We start from the raw sequence: 19,659 nt of genomic DNA on the forward strand, positions 1-19,659 counted from the left end.
GAGAGCTAATTTCCATTAGGGCTCATAGGGAGAAGACAGAGGGTATGGAAAGGGAGAGGTTAGTGGGGGAGATTTTGAGAGTGGACAGGAGATACGCAGAGGCCCCGGAGGAAAGATTACTTGGGGGAAGACGACGGCTCCAGACGGAGTTTGACCTGTTGACCACAGGGAAAGCGGAGGCACAGTGGAGGAAAGCGCAGGGGGCGACCTACGAGTATGGGGAAAAGGCTAGTCGGGTGCTGGCACACCAGCTCCGTAAGAGGATGGCAGCAAGGGAAATAGGGGGAGTCAAAGATGGAAGGGGAGCCACGGTTCAGAGTGCGACGAAAATAAACGAGGTATTCAAGGCCTTTTATGAAGAGCTGTACAGATCCCAGCCCCCAGCGGGGGAAGAGGGGATGAGACGATTCCTAGATCAGCTGAGATTCCCGAGGGTGGAGGAGCAAGAGGTGGCTGGTTTGGGGGCACCCGATTCCCGGTGGAGTTCTACAGGAAGTACGCAGATCTGTTGGCCCCGCTACTGGTGAGGACCTTTAATGAGGCAAGAGAGGAGGGGACCCTGCCCGCGACAATGTCGGAAGGGACAATTTCTTTGATCCTAAAGCGGGCCAAGGACCCACTGCAATGTGGACCGTACAGGCCGATCTCGCTCCTCAATGTGGATGCAAAGTTGCTGGCAAAAGTGCTGGCCACGAGGATCGAGGGCTGTGTCCCAGGGGTAATCCACGAGGACCAGACGGGATTTGTAAAGGGCAGGCAACTAAACACCAATGTGCGTCGGCTCTTAAACGTGATAATGATGCCATCGGAGGAGGGAGAGGTGGAGATAGTGGCAGCTATGGACGCGGAGAAGGCCTTTGACCGAGTAGAGTGGGAGTACCTCTGGGAGGTGCTGCGTAGGTTTGGGTTCGGGGTAGGGTTTATCAATTGGGTTAAGCTCCTTTACAGAGCCCCGACGGCGGAGGTCGGAGAACTTTCGACTGTACCGAGGGACGAGGTAGGGGTGCCCCCTGTCCCCCCTGTTGTTCGCATTGGCGATCGAACCATTGGCCATGTCATTGAGGGAGTCTAATAAATGGAGGGGGGTGGTCCGAGGGGGAGAAGAGCATCGGGTTTCGCTATATGCAGATGACCTGTTGCTGTAGGTGGCGGATCCAATGGAGGGGATGGTGGAAGTCATGCAGACTCTAAGGGAGTTTGGGGAGTTTTCGGGCTATAAGCTCAATGTAGGGAAGAGTGAGCTCTTTGTATTACAGGCGGGGGACCAAGAAAGAGGGATAGGGGACCTACCGCTGAGGAGGGCGGAGGGGAGCTTTCGGTATCTGGGGATCCAGATAGCCAGGAGTTGGAGGACCCTACATAAACTGAATCTGACGAGGTTGGTGGAGCAAATGGAGGAGGATTTCAAAAGATGGGACATGTTACCGCTCTCGCTGGCGGGTAGAGTGCAGGCGGTCAAAATGGTGGTCCTTCCGAGGTTTCTGTTTGTGTTTCAGTGCCTTCCCATCGTGATCACTAAGGCCTTTTTTAAGAGAGTAGGCAGGAGTATTATGGGGTTTGTGTGGGCGAATAAGACCCCAAGAGTTAGGAGAGCGTTCCTGGAACGCAGTAGGGACCGAGGAGGGTTGGCGCTGCCAAACCTGGGGAGCTACTACTGGGCAGCAAATGTGGCGATGATCCGTAAGTGGGTTATGGAGGGAGAGGGAGCGGCATGGAAGAGGATGGAGATGGCGTCCTGTAAAGGAACGAGCCTGGGGGTGTTGGTGACGGCACCGCTGCCGCTCTCGCCGACAAAGTATACCAAGAGCCCGGTGGTGGCGGCAACGCTAAGGATCTGGGGCCAGTGAAGATGGCACCGGGGTGCAATGGAAGCATCGGTGTGGTCCCCGATCAGGGGTAACCACTGGTTTGTCCCGGGGAAGATGGACGGGGGGTTCCAGAGCTGGCATCGGGCGGGGATTGGAAGAATGGGGGACCTGTTCATCGACGGGACGTTTGCGAGCCTAGGGGCACTGGAGGAGAAGTTCGAGTTACCCCCGGGAAATGCCTTCAGATATATGCAGGTGAGGGCTTTTGTGAGGCGACAGGTGAGGGAATTCCCGTTGCTCCCGGCACAAGAAGTTCAAGATAGGGTGATCTCGGGTGTATGGGTCGGGGAGGGCAAGGTGTCGGATATACACCAGGAGTTGAAAGAAGAGGGGGAAGCGCTGGTAGAAGAGCTGAAGGGTAAATGGGAGGAGGAGCTGGGGAAGGAGATCGAGGAAGGTCTGTGGGCTGATGCCCTAGGTAGGGTTAATTCCTCCTCCTCATGTGCCAGGCTCAGCCTGATACAATTTAAGGTGGTCCACAGAGCGCACTTGATGGGGGCATGGTTGAGTAGGTTCTTTGGGGTAGAGGACAGATGTGGAAGGTGCTCAGGGAGCCCGGCGAACCACGTCCATATGTTTTGGTCATGCCCGGCACTGGAGGGGTTCTGGAGAGGAGTGGCGGGAGCAATATCTCAGGTGGTGAAAGTCCGGGTCAAGCCAAGCTGGGGACTAGCAATATTTGGAGTAGTGGACGAACCGGGAGTGCAGGAGGCGAAAGAGGCCGGCATTCTGGCCTTTCCGTCCCTAGTAGCACAGCGAAGGATCTTGCTAATGTGGATCGAGGCGAAGCCCCCCAGCCTGGAGGCCTGGATAAATGATATGGCTGGGTTCATAAAGTTGGAGAGGATTAAGTTCGCCTTGAGAGGGTCTGCGCAGGGGTTCTACAGGCGGTGGCAACCGTTCCTAGACTATCTCGCGGAGCATTAGAGGAAGGTCGGTCAGCAGCAGCAGCAACCTTGGGGGGGGGGGGGGGGGAGAGAGAAGGGGGGACTGCCTGGGAAGGCGAATGAGCAAGAGATAACATGAAGGGTTGGGGAAACTGGCACGTATGGGTGAGGGCCAGTGTACAAAGCTGTGTAAATATATCATTTTGCCATGTATATATCTTGCTCTGCGCGATTTCTCGTTTTTTTTTGTTATGAGGGGTGGGGTGGGAGGGGGGGGCGGGGGGGGGGGGGGGGGTTATTGTTTGTAAGGGTGAAAAATTGTGTTAAAAGACTTTAATAAATATTTTTTTTTTAAAAGAAAAAGCCTCTGACGATACACCCTGTCTGTGCCTCTCATAATTTTGTCGACCTCTATCAGGTCTCCCCTTAGCCTCCATCTTTCCAATCCTAGTTTATTCAACCTCTCCTCATAGCCAACACCCTCAAGTCTAGGCAACATCCTGGGGAACCTTCTTTGCACTCTCTCCAAAGCTTCCACGTCCTTCTGATAATGTGGTGACCAGAACTGCACGCAATACTTCAAATGCGGCCTAACCAAGGTTTTTTACAGTTGCAACATGATTTCCCAACACCTGTACTCAATGCCCTGGCTGATGAAAGCAAGCATGCCATATGCCTTCTTAATCACCTTGGCCACCTGTATTGCCACTTTTAGGAAGCTGTGGACCTGCACTCCCAGATCCCTCTGTATGTTACTGTTCCTAAGGGTTCTGTCATTTACAGTATAATTCATACCTTGATTTGATCCTCCAAAATGCATCACCTCGCATTTGTCCAGATTTCTGTGCCCAAGTCTTCAATCTATCTATATCCTGTTGAATCCTCTGACAATTCTCGGCACTATCAGCAACTCTGCCAATCTTCATGTCATGATGTGGAGATGCCGGCGTTGGACTGGGGTGAGCACAGTACGAAGTCTTACAACACCAGGTTAAAGTCCAACAGGTTTGTTTCGATGTCACTAGCTTTCGGAGCGCTGCTCCTTCCTTCACCTGAGGAAGGAGCAGCGCTCCGAAAGCTAGTGACATCGAAACAAACCTGTTGGACTTTAACCTGGTGTTGTAAGACTTCGTACAATCTTCATGTCAGCAGAAAACCTACTAATTAGATCACCCACATTTTCCTCCAGATCATTTATATATACTACAAACAACAGAGGTCCCAGCACGGATCCCTGCGGAACACCACTAGCTACTGATCTCCATTCTGAAAAGTACCCTTCCACCGCTATTCTCTATCTTCTATGATCAAGCCAGTTCTGTATCCATCCAGACAGCCCACCCCAAATCCCATGTGATTTTAGTTTTTGTACCAGTCTGCCATGTGGGAACTTGTCAGATGCCTTACTAAAGTCCATCTAAACTACATCTACAGCCCTTCCCTCATCAATTTTCTTTGTCACCTCTTCTAAAAACTCAATCAAGTTGGTGAGACATGACCTTCCCTGTCCAAAACCATGCTGCCAGTCACTAACGACTCAATTTTCCTCCAAATGTGCATATATCCTATCCCTCAGTATCTTTTCCAAAAGCTTCCCCACCACTGATGTCAGGCTCATCTGCCTATAATTTGTTGGATTATTCCTGCTTCCTTTCTTAAACAGGGGAACAATATTGGCTATTCTCCAGTCCTCTGGATCCTCACCTGTGGTCAAAGAGGATGTGAAGATATCTGTTAAGTCCCCAGCTATTTCTCCGCTAGCCACCCGCAGTAATCTGGGATAGATCCCATCTGGCCCCAGGGACTTATCTACCCTAATGCAATTTAAGATACCTAACACTTCCTCCTTTGATCTATTCATCTTCTCAAGATTGTTCATGCTCCTATCCCTTTTTAAAAATAAAATTAGAGTACCCAAAGTACTCATTAAGGATTTCACCCTCTTCTTGTGGTTCCACGAATAATTTCCTTCCATCATCCTTGAGTGGGTCTACTCTTTCTCTTATTCCCCTCTTGCTCCTAGTATATGCATAAAAAGCCTTGGGATTCTCCTTGACCATGTTTGCTGAAGACATTTCATGGCCCCTTTTAGCCCTCCTAATTCCATGATAGGTTATTGATTTATTGATTTGATGATTTATTCATGGTTTGGAGTACTAATTGAATACATGGGTGAAAAGGTAAAATGAGTTTAAAAAGGTCATGACTGTGAAAACACAGTCATTGGCTCAACCATTCATTCATTTCATTTCATTTCATTTTTCATTTCATTTCAACTATTGAACTTTGGTGTCATGTCTGTAGAAGTACAGACATTGTTTCAGCGAATGTCTCATATAATGAATTGACTAGAGCATAATCTATCAGTGAATGTTTCATAAAATGAAAAGACTATGTATTCAGTGCACTTAGCAATAAACTGTATCAATTAATTAGTTACATCAAGGTCTGTGGTCAGCAGCGGCGTGAGAAACATATTCTCAAGAGACAGCCCTGAACTAACCTTGATGGACATCAATCAATCTTAAGTAATGGCCAATGTTGAATTAATAAATCATCCTCCAAGTAACAGACAAATACTTGAACAAATCAGGAGGTTTAAACTGAGAATTAGAAGCCAATGAGAGTAAATGAGGGATTAGACCATAGATAAGGATTCCCTTAAAATTAGGACCTCGTGGTCAAACTTTCATTCCTGGATTCCTGCCTTCCTGAATTTTTGAATCATCTATTTGTTTGTGATTTCTTTATGCTTTTGTGTTTAATGCTTTCCTTTGCCATGTATTTAACCAAGTTTATGTATTGTTTGATATTTTGTTTTTAAGTTTTGATTCAGTTCTTATGTAAGTGTATCAAAGTGAATAATTAGCAATAAAGTTGTATTTTGGACACCTCCAATCAACTGGACAATCGACTCTTATTAGAAGATAGAATAAGAGATCCTACATTCCATGTTTAAATTCCTTCCTATTTTCACCGTGCTTCTCAAGGGCTTCGTCAATTTTTAGATGCCTGGACCTATTGTATGCTTGCTTTTTCATTTTGACTAAGCTTACAATTTCTCTTGTCATCAATGGTTCTTGTCATCAAGTGGATCATTGAGGTGCATGGAATTACATACCAATGATTATCATAAGGGATGCCACAGTTAAATAGTGAAAGGGAGGTCAAAAGTTTAGTTTCCGCTAGTTGAAGAAACAGAGAAATAGCAGTTCCAGAAAGTGAAATACTGAACAAAAGACTAAACTATATTGGACTGTGATGCAGTGAACTTACCTGACATTCGTAATTTCAGAAATTAATTAACACTGTTAGGAAAATAATTATTTGTTCAGCTTATTTGGAAAATTTATTACAGGGATGGAATCTGAGATACATGCACCAAGGGTGTCAGTATTAGACACCACACAGTACTCAGATAGGATACTGTAAGGCACACTCTGTGCTACATATCTGCCCTTGAGGGGTTGAAGGTCAGATAGTACTTGTTACCTCAGCATGGCAGATTAAATGATGTTGGTCTTGCAGTTAAATCTGTGAATTAGAGTGTTGTTCTTCACCCTGAGGTATTATGGTAGCATTGAAGAAGGCTAGAGGGCCATTCAAGGTAGTGGAGGTGGGTTTTAGATACTTGTGCATCCAGGTGATGTGGGGTTGGGTGCAGCTTCACAAGCTAAACTTGGTTGGTGGAGCAGATGAAGGGGGATTTTAAGAGGTGGGATGTGCTGCCATTGTCACTGGCAGGGCGGGTGCAGACCGTGAAAATAACAGTGCTGCCAAGGTTTCTGTTCGTGTTTCAGAATCTCCCAATCTTCATCCCAAAGGCGTTCTTTAAAAAAGATCAATGCACTGATCTCTGGGTTTCCGTGGGCGGGGAAGATTCCACAGGTCAAGAGAGCTTTTCTGGAGCGGGGGCAAGGATGGGGGGAGGCTAGTGCTGCCGAACATGATGAACTATTACTAGTCGGAGAACTTTGCCATGGCCAGGAAATGGGTAGTGGGGGAGAGGTTGGTGTGTGGTCGATGGAGGCGGCTTCTTGTAGGGGAACGAGCTTAAGGGCATTGTTGACAGTGCGTCTGCCATTCCTGCTGGCCAGGCACTCGTGAGACCAGGGTTGTGTCAGCCATAAGGATGTAGGGGCAGTGGAGGAAGCATTTGGGACTGTAGGGTGCTTTGGTGTGGGCATCGAACTGTGACAACCACAGGTCTGAGCCAGGGTGCTGGATGCGAGGCTTCGTGGGTGGCGACAGGCAGGGATTGAGCGGTTCGGTGATCTGTTTATAGGGGGCAGATTCGCAAAGCTGGAGGACCTGGAGGAAGAACACAAGTTGTCCATGGAATGGTTTTAGGTACGTGTAGATCCAGGACTTTGTGAGGAGAGAGGTGCCGTCCCTTCCTGGGCTGCCAACACTGGGGTTGTCTTGAGTGAATACAGTGGTTGAGTTTAAAAATACAGATCGTGGTAATTCTTCAAATCATAATACACAGTATAAAATTACTGAGTGATTTAAACAAAAGAAAGATGACAAAGGCAAAGGCAGCAGCAAAGACATAGGTTTCAGAAAGAGAGAGAGAGTGATTCCGGAATGGATTTTTCCATCACGACAAGTGATTCTTAAGAAGATTATTATCTTAAGGTGTCACCTTCTTTACAGCTGTGATTGGCTTTAACTAATTTATAATTCACTCAATTCGGCCAAACTGTCTGTCTGTCAATTTTAAGAGAGATATGTATTTAAATGGATTGATGGGAATTTCCCATTCCATCGCTTGAGAAGAACACATTCTTCGCTCGGACCTATCACCCTAGACTGGTTGTTACCATAGAAACGGGACTGGGATATCAGCCCAGTTCTTTACAACACAATGGGGCCTTTTAGCTATTTGACGTTATTGACCTTCAGTCTCTAAAGTCTCAAGCAGTTTGCAAAATGTTCCCAGCTATTCGGCTTTCCTCACTCTCACGGTTAATATGATTTAGTTAATTACTCTTAATGAGTTCTCAATTAAACCTTTTATCTATATCATCTATAGCTAACTAGAAAGCCGATTTCTATCAGTGTAGGTCCAGGATTTTGTGAGGAGAGAGGTGCCGTCCCTTCCTGGGCTGCCAACACTTGGGTTGCAGGATAAGGTGCTGTCAAGGGACGAGATAGGGGAGGGGAAGTGTTCGAGGTCTACAAGGAGTTGATGGACTGAGGGGGGCCCTGGTGGGGGATATAATGTGCAAGTGGGAGGAGGAGCTAGGAGGGGAGGTGGCGGCTGGGACATTGGCTGAGGCCCTGCGGAGGGTGAATGCGTCCTCGTCGTGTGCGAGGCTAAGCCTCATTCAGTTTAAAGTAATTCATAGAGCACATATAATGGCAAAACGGATGAATAGGTTTTTGAGGGGCTGGAGAGTAGGTGGAAGCCGTTTATTGACTTTTTTAAGGAGGATTGAGGGGTCAGCAAAGCGTGGGGGGAAGGGATTTAAAATGGGGACGGCAGGATGAGGGATGGGGGCGATATTGGGGAGTGGGGGGGGGAAAGGTGTTGGTTATTTATAATGTTGTATGATTTTTCTTCTGCTTTTGTTTGTTATCTGAAAATGCCTTGAATAAAATATTTTTGAACAAAAGGCAAGAAGGGATGGGACAGGGATGGACATAAAACATGACTAATTTTAAATGGAGATATTCAGGTCTGAAAGCCAGTGGAGAAGGATGATAATGGGCAAATGCAACTTCGTGAAGGATAAGGTACAGGCAACAAAGTTTTGGATGAACTGATGTTAATGGAGGATGGGATGTCAGCTAGTGATGAATTTTAATACTGGGTCTGGAAGAGGCAATAACGTCAAAGGAGATGAGCAAAGGGAGAGACAGACAATGTTACGGAGCTGGAACTAGGTAATATCTGGGATGAGAAGATAGAAGGATGATATCAAACCTAGAGGTAATATCTATCAGGAAAGGTTGAACAGGCAGGGCACTGACATGACAGAGATTTTTAAGATTATGAATGGGTTTGCTGGAGTAGTTGTGGAAAGGATCTTGCCAATCTAGGGACCATTAATGTAAGATAGTCACTAACAAATCCTGTAGGGTGTACAAGAAAAACATATTTTCCCAGAGTAGTTAAAACACTGGATTCACTGCACAATGAGTAGTTAAGGTAAATAAGGTAGATGCATTTAAGAAGAGATTAAATAAACACATGATGCAGAAAGGAAGAGAAGGATATATTGATAGGGTAAGCGGGCGGAGGTTCATGTGGCACAAAGACCAGTTGGGTCGATTGGCCTGTTTCTGTGCCATAAATTGACATAAGGTCAGATGTTGAGATATATAGATACATAAAAGATAGGAGGAGGCCTTTTGGCCCTTTGAGCCTGCTCCGCCATTTATCACAATCATGGCTGATCAGGTGCTGAGGTTGCAAATAATCTGGTTCTTGCTAACGTAGGTGGCTGGAGAGGAATATGGACTCGTTGGTAAGAGTTTGGAATTCTTGTCATAAGCTGAAGACTACACCCAAAGTAAATGGATAATTTCCTTGGCTCAGAATCATCGGAGCCACCGATTGAAAACTAGCACTGAAAATCAGAGGACAGATTACTCCCTGTTCCCCAACTCAATTTTTTTTCTCATTGAAGCAGCCATTCCTTGAGTCATCCAAGACGGTGAGGCGTGTTTACCTGTTCCTCTACCTGAGTGAAAGTTGGCGAGAATCCAGAAGACCTGTATGGCATCTGACAAAAGAAACTATTTTTGCATGACTCGGACTTTTTCCTCTATGCAAAAATGCTCTTTGGAAGGAACCAAAGCATCAAGTGGGGGAGAACACCCTACCAATGCTGAACGTTTATGTGACAACAAGACTATCAGTCCTGTAGATCCTCCTTGCTGTATTTGGAAACTATAAGGCCTACCTTTTCTTGAATGGTTGGAGATTTCTAAAGGTCCCACTCAGTTTCTCCAATCTGAGTAGGTTCACAACAAGTTGAAAGGCTCAATTTCAAATAGACATCAGAGTGGTTGGACGTCAACCAGGGGAGGTCCAGTAAATTGAGGGAGCAATGTGATTACATCGTTCCCTTTATATTGCCATGGTATTTATTGTTTCTTATCAATCCAACATCATATTAATTTTTTATTCTTTTTCTTTGCTTTGTGTCCAGGGAAAATATATATCTGGGGCGAAATTCTCTGGTATCAGCGCGATGTCCGCTGACCGGCCCCAAAAACGGCGCAAATCAGTCGGGCATCGCGCCGCCCCAAAGGTGCAGAATCCTCCGCATCTTGGGGGGCCAAGCCCTAACCTTGAGGGGCTAGGCCCACGCCGGACTGATTTCCGCCCCGCCAGCTGGCGGAGGTTCCCCGCCAGCTGGCGCGGAAATGACATTGCCGGGCGGCGCATGCGCGGGAGCGTTAGCGGCCGCTCACGGCATCCCCGCGCATGCGCTGTGGAGGTAGTCTCTTCCACCTCCGCCATGGTGGAGACCGTGGTGAAGGCGGAAGGAAAAGAGTGCCCCCACGGCACAGGCCTGCCCGCGGATCGGTGGGCCCCGATCGTGGGCCAGGCCACCGTGGGGGCACCCCCCGGGGCCAGATCGCCCCGCGCCCCCCCCCCCCACAGGACCCCAGAGCCCGCCCGCGCCGTCTTGTCCCGCCGGTAAGGTAGGTGGTTTAATCCACGCCTGCGGGACAGGCATTCTGGCAGCGGGACTTCGGCCCATCCGGGCCGGAGAATCGCGGGGGGGCCCGCCAACCGGCGCGGCGCGATTCCCGCCCCCGCCGAATCTCCGGTGCCGGAGAATTCGGCAAGCGGCGGGGGCGGGATTCATGCCAGCCCCTGGCGATTCTCCAACCCGGCGGGGGGTCGGAGAATCTCGACCCTTATTACAATGCAAAGATACACTAGGCCAAGGGAGTGCTGTATTCCAGTTAATTATGGTGGACATCAAGTTCAAGCTCATTCTTATTATCATCCAACATCTACTTACTTCCAGCAGAAGGCACTGGATAGCAACCAGTAGAAAGGTCTTGGCTCTGTTTTCTATATCATAGCCGAGGGATACAAAGTACTATCACCATAGGCCCCTGCATTATTTAAATTAATTTTTTTGGGAAGCGTGCTTCGCTGGCTCGATCAGCATTTGTTGCCCATCCTTAATTGCCCTTGAGAAGGTGGTGGTGAGCTGCCTTCTTGAACCGCTGTAGTCCATGTGTACACCCACTGTGCTATTAGGGTGGGAGTTCCAGGATTTTGACCCAGTGACAGTGAAGGAATGGCTTCCAAGTCAGGGTGGTGAGTGACTTGGAGTGGAACTTCCAGATGGTGGTGTTCCCAGGTATCTGCTGCCTTGTCCTTCTAGATGGTAGTGATCGTGGATTTGGAACATTCTTCCTATGGAGCATTGGTGAGTTGCTGCAGTGCATCATGTAGATGGTTGGTGGTGGAGGGAGTGAATGTTTGTGGCAGTGGTTAGCAATCAAGCGGGCTGCTTTGTCCTGGATGGTATGGAACTTCTTGAGTGTTGTTGGAGCTGCACTCACCTAGACAAATGGGGAGCAATCCATTACACTCGTAACGTCTGCCTCGTAGGTGGTGGACAGGAGGTGAGTTACTCACCACAGGATTCCTAGCCTCTGACCTGCTCTTGTGGCCACACTAGTCCAGTTCAGTTTCTGGTCATGCTAAGCCCTAGAACAATAGAGAATTCAGCGATGGTAATGCCATTGAATATCAAGGGGTGATGGTTTGATTCTCTCTTATTGGAAATGGTCATTGCCTGGCACTTGTGTGGTGAAAATGTTACTTGCCAAGCCTTGGTATTGTCCAGGTCTTACAGTACTTGCACGTGGACTGATTCAGTGTCTGAGGAGTTGTGAATGGTGTTGAACAATGTGGAATCATCAGCAAACATCTCCACATCTGATCTTATGTTGGAAGGAAGGTCACTGATGAAGCAGCTGAAGATGGTTGGGCCTAGGACACTACCCTGAGGAACTCCTGCAGTGATGTCCTGGGACTAAGAAGGCAGACCTCCAACAACCTGAACCATCATCCTTTGTGCTAGGTATGACTCCAACAAGTGGAGAGTTATCCTCCTGATTGCCATTGACTCCAATTTTGCTGGAGCTCCTTGATGCCATTCTCAAGGGTAGTCACTCTCACCTCACCTCTGGAATTCAGCTCTTTGGTCCATATTTGAGCAAAAGCTGTTATGAGGTCAGGAGCTGAGTGACTCTGGCGGAACCCAAACTAGCACCAGTGAGCAGGTTATTGCTGAGTAAGTGTCACTTGATAGCACTGTTGATGATCCCATCCATCACTTTACAGATGACTGAGAATAGGGCAGTAATTGGCTGGGTTGGATTTGTCCTGCTTTTTGTGTGTGGACATATCTGGGCAATTTTCCACATTGCCGGTAGTGTTTTAGTGAAATTACACAGTGTTGTAGCTGTACTGGAACACCTTAGCTACGAGTGCAGCTAGTTCTGGAACACAAGCCTTCAGTACTATTGCTGGAATATTGCCACGGTCCATAGACTTTGCAGTAGCCAGTGCCAACAGCCATTTCTTGATATCATGTGGGGAGAATCAAATTGGCTGAAGACTGACATCTGTGATGCTGGGGATCTCTGGAAGAGACCGACATGGATCATCAACTCGGCACTTCTGGCTGAAGATTACTGCGAATGCATCAGCCTTGACTTTTGCACTGATGTGCTAGTCTCCTCCATCATTGAGGATGGGGAAATTTATGGAGCCTCCTGTTGGCGGGAACCTCCAGGTGGTGGGGTTCCCAGGTATCTGCTGCTCTTGTCCTTCTAGATGGTAGTGGTTGTGTGTTTGAAAAGTCTTGTCTAAAGAATCTTGATGAGTTACTGCAGTGCATCTTGTAAATGGTACACACGGCTGCCACTGTTCATCGGTGGTGAAGGGTTTGAATGTTATTTTTGTGGAAGGGGGAGCAATCAAGTGCACTCCTTTGTCCTGGATGGTGTTGAGCTTCTTGAGTGTTGTTGGAGCTGCACTCATCCAGGAAAGTGGAGAGTATTCCATTACACTCCTGACTTGAGCCTTGTAGATGGTGGACAGGCTTTGGGGGGGGGGGGGGGGGGGGGGGGGGTCAGAAGGTGAGTTACTCACCGTAGGATTCCTAGCCTTTGACCTGTCCTGGTTGCCACAGTATTAATGTGGCTAGTCTAGTTCAGTTTCTGATCAATGGTAACCCCCAGGATGTTAATTGTGGGGGATTCAGATCCATTGAATGTCACGGGGCAGTGGTTAGATCCTCTCTTGTAGGAGATGGTCATTGCCTGGCACTTGTGTGGTGCGAATGTTACTTGCCACTTGTCAGCCCAAGCCTGAATACTTTCTTGTAAACAATGATCATGAAAATGAGGGAGATGATGAACACTGACTGGTCTGTGAGTTCCTGCAATGACTTTCTGCCCAAACATCCCCTAACGTCCCAATGGCATTCTAACTCCCATGCACCAGCTTAGGCGCTTTCACTTGGGTGCAAGTGAATAGTTATGAGTAATTGAGTCATTAAGGCATGCAAGGAGGCCAGTTAGCCTATTGAGTCTATGCTCTCTCCAAGAGGATTCCAGTCTGACCCATTCCACCATTCTACCCCTGTAATCCTCAATTTTATTTTGCTCATGCGTCCATTTAATTTCCTTATGGAATTATTCATTGTCTCTGCTACCAGCACTCTCCTGGGCAGTGAGTTCTAGATCGTTACCACTTGTATTAAAGAGTTCTTCCTCACATTCCGCCTACATCTCTTGCCTGAAATTTAAATCTGTGTCCCACAGTCCTTGTACCGCCAAGTAATGGGTAGAGCTTTTCTTTTCCAACTTATGTGAACCTATCATAATCTTGTTCACCTCAATCAAATCTCTCCTCGGTCTCCTTTGCTCCAAGGAGAGCAGCTTGACCAACCTAACTTGTAGCTAAAATCCCTCATTCCTGGAACTATTTTGTTGATTCTCCTCTGCACCCTCGCCAGGACTTCCATGTCCTTGCTAAAGTGGTGACCAGAACTGGAGGCAATACTCTAGCCATGGCCTAACCAGAGCTTTATAAAAATTCAGCATAGCTTTCCTACTTTCTACTCAATATTTATGAAGCACAAGATTTGTTATGGCTTGCTGATTACTCTCTCAGTTTTTCCTGTTAACGCCAAAAATCTCTCTGCACATGAATCCAGATCCCTGCACAATCTTTAGAACTGGGCCATTAAGTACGAATTGCATTTCTCAATTCCTTCTGCCATGTAATTGGCAAATTTTGAAATGTTACTCTGTATTCCAATATCCAAGTTATACCATAGAATCATAGAATCCCAACGGTGCAGAAGGAGGCCATTCGGCCGATCGAGTCTGCACCGCCCCTTCAAAGAATAAAGAACAAATAAAAGTACAGCACAGGAACAGGCCTTTCGGCCCTCCAAGCCCGTGCCGACCATGCTGCCCGTCTAAACTAAAATCTTCTACACTTCCGGGTGTCGTGTTAAGCACACTTAGATAACACGAGCTGCAACTGGATGCAGCTATAACTGAAGTATACTCCAGACCTTGAAGTTAGCTCAATTCGATTTATTGAACCTGTCACACAGTTAGCTCAGTTCTCTGTGTGTTCGACTATGTTCTCTCCTAACCTAAGTGTGATTATCCTGTCTGACTGAACCAGATTAGCTCTTAGCCACGTGCTGTAGGTGTTATGTGATATATACACCCGACTCACTCTGTAAATGTCCCCAGTGGAAAGAGGCGGAGTGTGAGTGCCTCGTGCCTTTTATAGTGGGAAACCACCCCCAAGCGTTCTGCCTGCTGATTGGCTATGTCCTGTTCTCTGTGTTCATTAGCTGCCTGTCTGTATCTCATTATGCGCATGTCTGCATATCATGACATCTCCCCTTTTGAAATGTTTTTCTGTAGCATATGTGAAAGTATTTACATGTGTAGGCTGAAAAACTAACTTATTTACATACAATGGCAGATGGGAACATATGTACATGTGAAAACAGGTGTCTAATGTGCAAAAACAGAACATAGCAAACAAAACACATGTTCATAAGTCCAGTCTCTGGGGCTTGCGTCTGATCCTGGTCGACCGCCAGAGAGGTGGTGGTGGGGACGACGGCGCCTTGACAGGTGGGATGGAAGCCTGACTGGTGGTGCAGACCTGCAGAAGGCTGCATAGTGTCCAGGCTTTCCGCAATTTAAACATCGCCTGCCTCTTGCAGGGCAGTGTTTCTTTAAGTGGGCGGTGCCGCAGTTCGGGCACATCATGACGTCGTTATGCTCCGTGCATCGTCGCAAATGCGCAGTGCGGTCGGCAGACGTTCGCACCTGCGCAGTGTGGTGATCGGCCGCTTCGTTATCCCGTTTGCATCGCGCATGCGTGGGGCTCCAGGAAGAGCATGAAAAATGGCCGCTTTCATCAATGCTGAGGCGCTGCATCCGGGCGATGGCCTGCACACTCTCTGCGCGTGGGAGGCAAGTTTCTCATTTTCAGCCGATTTGTATTGGGAATACCGATTTTTGCCGTGCTCATGCACTGTACATGTTTCAATCGCGACTGACAGGGTCATATGCTTGATTTTTAAAAGCTGCTCTCTCAGAGGATCAGAGTGAACTCTAAAAACGATTTGGTCTCTGATCATGGAGTCAGCAATATCACCAAAGTTGCAGGACAGCGCTAGTAGACGGAGATTAGTTAAGAAGGAGTTGAAAGATTCATCTTTACCTTGTAGGCGTTGTTTGAATGTGTAGCGCTCGAAGATTTAATTGGTGTCCACTTCACAATGACTATCAAACTTGTCCAGGATGGTCTGAAACTTTGTCTTGTCCTGGCCTTCGGTGAAGTTAAACGAGTTGAAGAGTTGGATGGCTTGATCCCCCACAGTTGAGAGGAGAAGCGCGATCTTGTTCCAGACGCACCCTCGAGGTCTGAGGCTTCGATGTACAGCAGAAACCTTTGCTTGAAAGTACCCCAGTTGGCACTGAGGTTGCCGGAGGTCCGCAGCTGTTGAAGAGCCTGGATATTCTCCATGGTGCCGGGATACATTTGCTGGTTGTCACAAAACAGATTGAGGTAAACCACCTAGGGATAGCAGTCTTCTGGTACCATGTCGTGTTAAGCACACTGAGATAACACGGGCTGCAACTGGATGCAGCTATAACTGAAATATCCTCCAGACCTTGAAGTTAGTTCAATTCGATTTATTGAACCTGTCATACAGTTAGCTCAGTTCTCTGTGACTTTGACTCTCTGCTAACCTAAGTGTGATTACTCTGTCTGACTGAACCAGACTAGCTCTTAGCCACGTGCTGGAGGTGTTATGTGATATATACACCCGACTCACTCTGTAAATGTCCCCAGTGGAAAGAGGCGTAGTGTGAGTGCCTCGTGCATTTTACAGTGGGGAACCACCACCACGTGTTCTGCCTGCTGATTGGTTATGTCCTGTTCTCTGTGTTCATTCGCTGCCTGTCTGTATCTCATTATGTGCATGTCTGCATATCATGACACCGGGGTCCGTATCCCTCCATTCCTATCCTATTCCCAAATGAGCACCTCTAACCATATCCACTCACCTAATGACCCCTCCCTACTCCCGCAACCCCATAACCTAAACTGCTCATACCTGGACACTAAGGGGCAATTTAGCTTGGCCAATCTACCTAACCTGCACATCTTTGGACTGTGGGAGGAAACCGGAGCACCCGGAGGAAACCCACGCAGACAAGGGGAGAATGTACAAACTCCACACAGACAGTGACCCAAGCCGGAATCGAACCCGGGTCCCTGGCGCTGTGAGGCAGCAGTGCTAACCACTGTGCCATTGTGCCACCCACAGCAAGTGCAGTTTTACTGCATTACTTTTTTTGTATTCAGCCATGGGATGTGGGTGTCACTGGCTGGGCCATAATCTATTACCCATCCCTGAGGGCATTTAAGAGTCAACCACATTGCTGGCGGGTCTGGAGTCACATGTAGGCCAGACCAGGCAAGGACGACAGATTTTCTTCCCTAAAGGACATGAGTGAACCAGATGAGTTTCTATGACAATTGACAATGTCGTCATTCGAGTTTTAATTCCAGGGGCGAGATTCTCCAACCCCCCGCCGGGTCGGAGAATCGCCAGGGGCTGGCGTGAATCCCGCCCCCGCCGGTTGCTGAAGTCTCCACCACCGGATATTGGGCGGGGGCGGGTATCGCGCCGCGCCGGTTGGCGGGCCCCCCCGCTCGTTTCTCCGGCCCGGATGGGCCGAAGTCCCGCCGCTAAAATGCCTGTTCCGCCGGCGTAAATTAAACCACCTACCTTACCGGCGTGACAAGGCGGCGCGGGTGGGCTCAGGGGTCCTGGGGGGGGCGCGGGCCGATCTGGCCCCAGGGGGTGCCCCCACGGTGGCCTGGCCCGCGATCGGGGCCCACCGATCCGCGGGCGGGCCTGTGCCGTGGGGGCACTCTTTCCCTTCCGCCTCCGCCACGGTCTCCACCATGGCGGAGGTGGAAGAGACTCCCTCCACTGCGCATGCGCGGGAATGCCGTCAGCGGCCGCAGACGCTCCTGCGCATGCGCCGCCCGGAGATGTCATTTCTGTGCCAGCTGGCGGGGCACCAAAGGCCTTTTCCGCCAGCTGGCGGGGCGGAAATTCGTCCGGCGTCGACCTAGCCCCTCAATGTTGGGGCTCGGCACCTTTGGGGCGTCGCGATGCCCGTCTGATTTGCGCAGTTTTGGGCGCCAGTCGGCGGACATCGCGCCGTTTCCGGAGAATTCCACCCCAGATTCTTATTGAATTCAAATTCCACCTTCTGCTGTGGTGGATTTTGAACCCAGGTGTCCAGACCATTATTACCCTGGGTCTCTGGATTACTAATCCAGTGACAATATCATCACCTCACCATCACCTCACCTTCCCATAAATTTAGCGTACCCAATTCTTTTTTTCCAATTAAGGGGCAATTTAGCATGGCCAATCCACCTACCCTGCACATCCTTTTGGGTTGTGGGGGTGAAACCCATGCAGACATATGGAGAATGTGTAAACTCCACACTGACAATGACCCGGGATCGGGATCGAACATGGGACCTCAGTGCCGTGAGGCAGCAGTGCTAACCACTGCGCCACCATGCTGCACTTTTTGGTCTTAGCACTGACCCTTGGGGGACCACCATTGTTTTTCAGACTAGAGAATGGCAACTTCTAACGCTCCGCGAGATAGTCTAGGAACGGTTGCCACCACCTGAAGAACCCCTGCGCAGACCCTCTCAAGGCAAACTTTGTCCTCTCCAGCTTGATGAACCCTGCCATGTCATTTATCCAGGCTTCCACACTGGGGTCTTCACGTCCTTCCATAATAGCAAGATCCTCCGCCGGGCAACCAGGGACGCAAAGGCCAGGATACTGGCCTCTTTTGCTTCCTGCACTCCTGGCTCGTCCGCCACCCCAAATAATGCCAGCCCCCAACTTGGTTTGTCCTGGACTTTCACCACCTTGGACATAGTCCTCGCGAAACCCCTCCAGAACCCATCCAGTGCCGGGCACGACCAGAACATGTGGGTGTGATTTGCCGGGCTTCCTGAGCACCTCCCGCATCTGTCCTCCACCCCAAAGAACCTACTCAGCCTCGCCCCTGTCATATGCGCTCTGTGAATAACATTAAACTGTATCAGGCTAAGCCTGGCACACGAGGAAGAGGAATTAACCCTACTCAGGGCATCAGCCCACAGACCCTCTTCAATCTCCTCCCCCAACTCCTCCTCCCACTTGCCCTTCAGCTCCTCTACCGAAGCCTCCTCCTCTTCTTTCATCTCCTGATATATCGCCGAAACCTTACTTTCTCCGACCCATACACCCGAAATCACCCTGTCCTGAATCCCCTGTGCCGGGAGCAACGGGAATTCCCTCCCCTGCCGCCTCACAAATGCCCTCGCTTGCATATACCTGAATGCATTTCCCGGGGGTAACCCAAACTTCTCCTCCAGCGCCCCTAGGCTCGCAAACGTCCCATCTATAAACAGGTCCCCCACCCTTCTGATCCCTGCCCGATGCCAGCTCTGAAACCCCCCCTCCATCCTTTGTCCATCCTTCCTGGGACAAACCGATGGTTCTCCCGGTTCGGGGACCACACCGAGACTCCCATTGCACCTATGTCGTCTCCACTGACCCCAGATCTTTAGCGTTGCCGCCACCGCCGGACTCGTGGTGTACCTTGTCGGCGAGAGCGGCAGCGGTGCCGTCACCAGCGCCCTCAGGCTCGTTCCTTTGCAGGACGCCATCTCCAACCTCTTCCATGCCGTCCCCTCTCCCTCTATTACCCACTTACGGATCATCGCCACTTTGGCTGCCCAATAGTAGCCACCCAGATTCGGCAACGCCAGCCCTCCTCTGTCCCTACTACGCTCCAGGAACCCACTCCTTACCCTCGGGGTCTTGTTTGCCCACACAAAACCCATGATGCTCCTACCTACCCGCTTAAAAAAGGCCTTGGTAATCATAATAGGAAGGCACTGGAACACAAAAAGAAACCTCGGGAGGAGCATCATTTTAATCGACTGTACCCTGCCCGCTAGCGAGAGTGGCAACACATCCCATCGTTTGAAGTCCTCCTCCATCTGCTCCACCAGCCGCGTCAAATTAAGTTCGTGCAGGGCCCCCCAGCTCCTAGCTACCTGGATCCCCAAGTACCGAAAGCTCCTTTCCGCCCTCCTCAATGGTAGATCGTCTATCCCTCTTCCCTGGTCCCCTGGATGCACCACGAAGAGCTCACTTTTCCCTACATTTAGCTTATAGCCCGAGAAGTCCCCAAACTCCCTTAGGATCTGCATGACCTCCACCATCCCCTCCACTAGATCTGCCACATACAGCAACAGGTCGTCCGCATACAGCGACACC

General features: G+C 49.2%; 1 long non-coding RNA gene across 1 annotated transcript in view; it reads left to right on the forward strand.

The window, feature by feature from the left end:
- LOC140426405 (uncharacterized) overlaps positions 1-19,659 on the forward strand; it is a 58,377-nt gene that overhangs the window by 20,786 nt on the left and 17,932 nt on the right. The window lies entirely within an intron of this gene.

This window comes from Scyliorhinus torazame, chromosome 7 (genome assembly GCF_047496885.1).
Source record: "Scyliorhinus torazame isolate Kashiwa2021f chromosome 7, sScyTor2.1, whole genome shotgun sequence".
Taxonomy (NCBI): Eukaryota; Metazoa; Chordata; class Chondrichthyes; order Carcharhiniformes; family Scyliorhinidae; genus Scyliorhinus; species Scyliorhinus torazame.